Source organism: Chrysoperla carnea, chromosome 4, assembly GCF_905475395.1.
Source record: "Chrysoperla carnea chromosome 4, inChrCarn1.1, whole genome shotgun sequence".
Lineage (NCBI taxonomy): Eukaryota > Metazoa > Arthropoda > Insecta > Neuroptera > Chrysopidae > Chrysoperla > Chrysoperla carnea.
Window position 1 is genome coordinate 41,638,718 of NC_058340.1, and position 6,748 is coordinate 41,645,465.

A 6,748-nucleotide genomic window follows, 5' to 3' on the forward strand; every position below is an offset into this window, starting at 1 on the left:
AATAATAATAATGTAATGTAACTTGAACATGTTAAAATTTATTATATTTAAATGACAACAAGTTTATATTTAAATAAAATTATTATAAACAATTAAAACATTTACATTCATTACCTCGGTATACAGAATATGTTGCAGGGTCAGCACACAATTTCCAAAAAGATTCATCATATTATACGGTGACACTTTTGTAAAGGAATTAATAGAGAAATGAAATTGGAAATGCTTCAACCCTTCGTGGCCCCATAGAGTTTGTCGAAACGAATACAAATATCTTGACAATTAATTATTGAATATACTTTTAATTTTGAAAGATATTTGAAAGTTCAAGTGTAGTAATACGAGTTACTTTAGCTAACTGCTAACATTCTCCGCAATTCGAGCAACCAGTGTCCTGTAATAGCCGCAACAACTTTGCGAACAGAGGCCCTTGGAAGTGATATATCAAAATATTGAGGATATTACTACCAATTCAATATCCAATAGTAGGAATAAGAAGAAGCTTTACAATATTTCTACGAATAAGAATTCATAGTAAAATTGTGGATGTACTCATTTTTAAATACCTTAATTTAATTAGTAATATTAATTATTAATTAATATGAAATAAAATACAAAAAATAAGTTTAACATTATTTATTTTTGTCACCGAATCTATTCGGTAGCACAAATATGACTCGGTAGCCGAGTGTAAACGAACCCGAGTTATATTTGTTTTCATTTGAGTACGAATTTGACAAATTCACTCGAGCTATTCCTTTTGATTTGAGAGCTTTTATAATATTTTTATACCATGTATATGAAATATACCAAGGTATACTTAGTTTTGTCCCAAGTTTGTAACGCTTAAAAATATTGATGCTATGAACAAAATTTTGGTATAGGTGTTCATAAAATCACTTAATTAGTCAATTTCCGGTTGTCTGTCTGTCATCCGTCGTCTGTCTGCCTGTCCGTCTGTCATCACGATTACTCAAAAACGAAAAGAGATATCAAGCTAAAATTTTTATAGCGTATATGTAAAAAATGTTCCTTATAAAACATTAAACAACTTTTGTTTGAAACATTTTTTCGTAAACATCACTGCTTACCCGTGAGAGCGCCAATTATGCGCAAATTGTATAGTATGCATTATATGGGTATATCAGTTGTGTGTGACATGTATGTATGTGTAATGTCTGTACATGGTATTTCAACAATTAACTCAGTCCATTGTTTGTTTTTGCTTTTTTTTTAATTTACGTCTAATTTTAATTTCCCAGTTTGCATGTTTTAATCAATTTTAACAGATATTTCTTATAACATTATAAAAAAGTTTAATACTTTATATAATTCAAACTGCCCCAATAAGGTCTTTATATAGAGGGGCTTTGAGGTTTATATCACATTTTCTTCTGGTGTTGAGTATTATATGAGATTCTGTAGTATTTTTTATTAATTTTAAAAATTATTAAAGTGGAAGATATTACAGTTTTGATAATGAAAACCATAAAATAAGATTAAAATATTTCATTAGCTTGTTTTAAAGAATTCTTATTTTTAATTTCTATTTTTATTAAAAAAAATAAAAAGTGATCTTGTAAATTAGAGTATCGAATACATTGGAAATGGTCCTTATATCATTGGTTTTTGATGAAAGTTGTTGATTCTTTAGGTTAAAAAGTTATTTGTGTAATTTAATATTGAATTTTCTTACCTGGTTTGTAGAAATAAAATAATAATTATGTATTTCCTCAGGAAAGTTGTAAAATCGCTTTGAAAAGATAAATTTTCAGTTTTAGTTTTCAATTTGGTTATTTTTGTGTAAAATAATTTTGTTACTTCCTTTTTTACCCTTGTGGGCAAAATGCATTCATTATTTGTTGTGGCTACTTATTATAGCGAATTTACTGTTAAACCTTGGCTGACACATTACAACCATAATTTCAAAGAAAGTTCGATTAAAGCTTTATATACTTTAAGAACTGGTCAGTATCGATTAGCGAAAATGAAAACAAATACACTCAAAATTATTAATTTAATTACAACAAAAATAAAGATCCCGACTGAATACCTATATGAACACATACATGAATGTGTCGGCTATGACGACATAGGCTATAACGACAAATTGGCTATAGCGACCAATATTCTTCGTTATTGTAAGCAAATATATCTGCTATCACGTCCAACGCAAGTAAAAATAAACTTTTTTACATGTACACACATTTTCAATTTAACAAAACACCATCGTTATATACAGTTTTGAACTTTATAAATTTTATTTTGAGCCTTAGTAACTTACTTTGGGCTTTTTCAACTTATTTATCGTTTGTAGGGATCAATCGTCATTTTAATTAGACAGAAATAACGGCCGATATGAACAATACTTTTACTTTAATATAAAATCTACATATTGCTTATAACGGCTGCCGATTATAACGCCGGACTTAGTCTCTTCAATATCGTTATAACCGATATTGTATTTTAAGATGATGCCATTTTCCAAAATGCAAAGTTTCTACGATTTTTATATTTGGATTTGAATTAATCTTACGAAGAAATTTGTTTAATGTTTACACAGTGGGACGAATGTTATTGAATTGTTCATAACTTATATCTGGAAAAGAGTCATATTCTGGTTCAAGAAATTAGGAACATTTATACTGTCTCTGACGATAGTGTTTTCGTACGATTTATTAATTTTAAAAAAATACCATCACACATAGACCATTTTTAAATTAGTTACAATGAAGTTCTTTTTTGAATCTGTTTTAATTATTTCTGATGCTGTGTGACATTAAATTTCTAAATAAAATAAAAATATCATCTTGATAACGATGTAAATGACCTTCATTCACTTTGTAATAATTATATTAAAAAGAAAAAAAAATTAATTATTTTTTATTATTTAACTATTTTATTTCATTTCATAACTATTTTGAATAACTAACAAAAAAAATTAATATTTTTTTTTGGCCTTTGATTTAAGATAATAATCGATTAAAATATCCTGGGCTACATATGGGAAAAAATTTATTACGTTAATATTATTTTTGGGTCAAAGTGTCAGAAGACATATATAAACAAATTTTGATGGTTATGTAATTCGTCAAATTTGGCAATTGGTCTTAATTCTTTTATCTTATCCTTTTTGTAATTTCTCGAGAAATTATTATAATGGAGCATATAAAGAGTGTTCTAAAATTTACGCAAGAAGTATTTTAGATAGAAAACACAGTTTTTTAATTAAAAGTTATAGTTATAGTATAGAATAGCATATCTGGTAATCTTTATAGCATATCAGGTAAAATTCCAAGATCTTGATGGCACATAGAATTTATTTTGTCAAAATCTTTGATTATTTTTCATAAAAATAGATGAATTGTGGCGAACACTTGTCAGAAATCACAGACTTTAAAAAACTACAAAATTCAATATTGTTTATCCTCATGATTTGGGAGGTCTATCACGGTTAATCATGGAATTTTTTTTAAATTTATATTTTCACATTCATGTGAAGCTAAATCACAAACTAATTCGACCTTTTTAAAGGTAAAAACGTAAAAAATTAATATTTTCAATTTTAATGATAGTAATTTATTTAGGGAGGTAATTGGGATCCAAAACTGAAAATTGTTCGAAAATCGTAGGTACTTATTTGAACATATTATTGTCTAAAACTCTAGATTTTCGTCGGTGGCATCGTTTTCGTCAGGTTCAAATAATCCTATTCCGATTAGATTAGATTAGATTTAATTTCGATTAAATTTCTTCTGTTTCGAAACTTGAAACAGGATTCAACTCCATGTGACTACTTTATAAGGATGATATACAGTTATAAATACCGGATATGGCTATTAGACCATGACAGAAATTATTTACCTATTAGTGCACTTTAGATCATTTTATGTAGGATCGAACCTAACTGATTCGGGAAGTATAAATGTGATCCTCCACACATCAAAACAATTAAAAAATCAAAACAAGATAATAAATAATAAAATATATTACAATTAAAAGTAATATTTAATAAATAAAAAAATTATTAATTATAATACAGTTATTAATTATAAATTCAAATATTTTCATCTCTGTTTAAATAATTTATAGTTCTAATTGTTAAATATTGTATATTAAGGTGAACGCGGGTGGTTAAATATTAATTTTTATATATTAAATGATTAGTCAGTCGACTTATGGCTTACAATAACTTACCATTATACTTTATGCACCTTTACAAAAACAGAGAAAAAAAAACAAAGATAGTTAAATTAGATTTTGATATTATCTATTCTTTATTGTTTATTTTCTATTTATTATCTTCTGATCAATAAAAGAACATACTTGTTCCTTGGCGTTAAAAACCATAACGCGTTGTGGCGATTCCAAGAATACTGAAACGTAAAAATCTTGACTGTGTTAGCTTAAAATTGGAATTGTTTATTATTGGAAAAATCATTTTTCCATGCGACAAATGGTGCCTTAAAATAGAACTCCGATACCAGACCTGTTATCATGGAAGTCAAAGTAATTTATAATAACATTATTCAAATAAGTACGAATTAAGTATCCTATAAAAAAATAACCCGAACTTTAAATGGTATAGTCAAACATCACTACCTACCGTTTTTTTATAAGATTAGAGCCAACTATTGACATCTTAGACGTTTCGACGTTATTAATTTGCCCAATAAGATACCACTAAAATATTTCCCAACAAGTGAAATTTACAAAATTTAAAAAACCCCCGTCCAATGCGATTTTTTCCTTATAAATCGATTTTTGGACACTTAGCTATAAAATGTTGTCAATCAAGTCGGTTCGACCGTTTAGGGGCTACCTGCCACTGAGAAACATACAGACGCACAGATAAATACTTTAAACTTAAAACACTCCTTCTTAAATCAATATCAAAGTGATGGTCAAGCACATCAGATGAGATAAAAAGGATACTTAGAGACCTATTAATTTTTTTTGGACAACTTTTTGGAAATATTTTAATTGAAATTGAAATATTTGAGTTGACTTTGTTCTTTTGAATTATTGTTTTCAATTACATAATTATTTTACCATTTCACTTTTCGAAATAAATTAAGCCAGGTTTATTTGACCATTCAGTTCCATAGTAATTATTTATATGTTAAAATTAAATGTCATGCTTTTTTTCATACTGAATCGATTTTGTAGATCATTGCCAAAAAAATTAAAATCGGTTCATCCGCTTAGCCGCTACCCTGAAATACCCTCACTCGAAGTACATATAATATACAATTTTTCAACGTTCGTATCATATTAGCGATACCACAGCTAGTTATTCTCTATTTTTACATAGAATGGATTTTTTCGATCGTCCAGAATAATAATACAATATATGATATTAATATAATAATACTTTTTCGTTAAAACAAATGAAGTGTTCATAATAAATTTAGATCAAAGCCCACGTCTTGTGATGTTTGTGATCTACAGTGTGAGAAACTTAACACAATAAAACACTAATCAACTGTAAAATGGGACTACATAACTTGAACCTGTATATATATTATATTGTGCGTCGAGAGAGTTTGATATACAACTCTTATAGTTTAGAAAAAATAATTAACTTTAAGATATGTGTGTTTAACCATTTTATTTATTATATACCTATGTGGATGTATTGTACAGTGAAACTAGTATTAAAAATGTGTTTACAATGTCAATTGAAATACTGGTCGATATATTACTTCTTTTTGGTCCTTTACAATAGCCACCATCTCGGTTTCATATAAGACTTTTTTTCAAGGGTGATCGAAAAAGTATTGTTCTTTTTTAATTATGGGAACTAGACAAAAAAAAGTGCCCGATACTAACCGATCGACACTTTTTTCTAATTTATTTTCTTGTAGTATTAGAAATATTTCCAATGAGCTCACGGTCTTGTGGTTATGGGGTCCGTTCCTCATGCAGAAGGTCATCAAGTCAAAACCCATCCACATGAATAAATTTCTTTTTAAATTTTTATTAAAATATATATAAAATATACTTTCTAAATTAAAAATACATAAATTATAGCGAAAGAGATATAGTTCCTATCGGGTGTACCATATCATCTTTAGTTCTTTATATCATCTTTAAGCTATTAGAAATCTTAGAAACAAAGACGAAGCTACATCATAAGTCTACTCATCAAGTATTGGTGTAGCTAGATAAAATTAACGAATTATTAGATTTTGTTTATGGAATAACGGATTGTAATTTTCCACTCACCGCTTAAAAAGTAATAAAATTTTTGAAAAACTCCATATAATAAAATTTAATAAATCAGAATTTCTACCACATACAAAAATCTTCCTTGTTTTCCTTGGCTTATATTGTTTGTATTGTTTCAATTTTTTGTAATTTGACTACCCAAGAGAATCAAAGTGATCATTACCAAATAGGCAGGTTTTCTACCTTCTATTTTCTACCTAATGAGGATATATTTACATTATATATTAAATGATACGAAAGATGGTGAACTATGCCTGTTCAGGAAGTCAAGGAAAACACTGAGGGAGCTCCGTAGTGATTCTGACGTGCATATCGATGGTTGAAACTGGGTATAGGGGCGAAACATTAACCGAACCATCAAGCAGTTCTCTCCAAAGTTTCTCTCAAGAAAGGTAGCATTCATTATATAAGAGTCTCATCCGGTAAAGCGAATAATTAGAGGCCTTGGGGTCAAAACAACCTAAATCTATTCTCAAACTTTAAATGGACGAGAATTCTAACTTGCTTAAAAACATTA